Genomic DNA, 1,521 nt, shown 5'->3' with positions numbered 1-1,521 from the left:
AAAGTTTTAATTACCTTGGTTTCCTTGGTTACCCTTATAATCTTGATATGCTTGAGATTGGTTGGCAAAGTTTTGGTTGGATCCTTGGTTGTTGTTGAATGAGGGTCTAGGTGGACGGTTGGAAAAATTGTTAAATGCTTGGAAAGCATTCACCTCTTGCACATTGTTCCCATCAAAGTTGTTGTAATTGTTGGCACACAAGTCATATGTGTGACCACTTCCTCCACAAAGTTCACAACTTGAGACTTGAGCCACTTCCTCCATGGGTGCCCCATGTGAGGTTGCGGCTTGGTGCACTTGATTTCTTTGAAACTTCTCAAATTGTTTTGTGAGTAAGTCGAGCTTGGCATTTGTCTCGGAGTTGGAGGAGTTTTCCTTAGGAAACTTCTCATTCCTTCTTAGCATGTTTCCTCTAGAACCATAGTTTGCTTCCGAATCTACCATTTTCTTAATCAATGTCGTGCCCTCTTCATCACTCAAGTGATCAAATCCTCCCCCGCGGAGGCATTTACCATCTCCTTAGTCCTCGGTAGCAAAGTTTGGAAGAATGTTTGAGTGATGTACCATTCCGGTATTCCATGGTGGGGGCAACTTGCTATCAAGTCTTGATAACGGTCCCAAGCCTCACCCAAAGACTCCCCATCCTCTTGTTGAAATGTATGAATCTCATTACGGAGCATCGCGGTCTTTGAGGAAGGGTAATATTTGGCCATGAATGATTTAGCCAAGGCATCCCAAGTAGTGAAAGTATCTGGTGGGTGAATGTTCAACCATCGGTCCGCTTTGCCCGTCAATGAAAACGGAAACAACATCATTCTCAAGGTGTCTTCGGACACCCCATTCTTCTTCATCATTGAAACTTTTCTTTTAAACTTCCAGAGATGAGCATGGGCATCCTCTTCAATATGCCCCCCGAACAAATCCTTCTCAATCAAACCGACTTGGGCGGGATGTATCTCAAAGTTGTTGGGAGCCAAGGCGCCAAAATTAATTGGATCACAAGCATCATTGTGGTTAGGACGGTTATGGTCACGTAAAGCCATTGGTGGTAGATTTGGTATATGAGGGGGTGGTGTTTGAGGTGGAGTATTTGGGAGTTGGAAATTGTAGAAAGGATTTTCTAGGGGGTGATCAATGGTGTTGTTTGGTTGTTGTGGTGTTGTGTTTTCAAAGAGAGGTTGGGTGGGTGAATTTGCTTGGTTTATGGTTGCTTGAGAAGAGGTTCTAACCCTTGCAATGGTCCTATTCCTTAAGGCTCTAAAAAGCCTTTCGGGATCGGAGTCAAAGAGCAAAGCTTGGTGGTTCCTCCTTGGCATACAACTTGACAAACCGTAAGACTCCTAGTGCTTTTACACACTAGGGTAAGACAAAAATCACACACACTCTACAAGAAGCACACAAGCTACACAAACAAGCAAACAACAAGTAAAGACTAAAGCTAGAAACTTCAACTAACTAAGCATAACCTAACGCCATCCCCGGCAACGGCGCCATTTTGATATAGGGATTTGCCGTCACTTC

General features: G+C 43.8%; 1 non-coding gene across 1 annotated transcript; it reads left to right on the top strand.

Annotated features, from left to right (window-relative positions):
* Positions 1–573: 573 nt before the first annotated feature.
* Positions 574–680, top strand: LOC141619956 (small nucleolar RNA R71). The gene has a single exon (XR_012531848.1). It is a non-coding gene; the product is annotated as a small nucleolar RNA R71 (small nucleolar RNA).
* Positions 681–1,521: the final 841 nt, after the last annotated feature.

Source organism: Silene latifolia, chromosome 1 (genome assembly GCF_048544455.1).
Source record: "Silene latifolia isolate original U9 population chromosome 1, ASM4854445v1, whole genome shotgun sequence".
NCBI classification, from domain to species: Eukaryota; Viridiplantae; Streptophyta; class Magnoliopsida; order Caryophyllales; family Caryophyllaceae; genus Silene; species Silene latifolia.
This window is presented reverse-complemented; position numbering and strand designations above follow the sequence as displayed.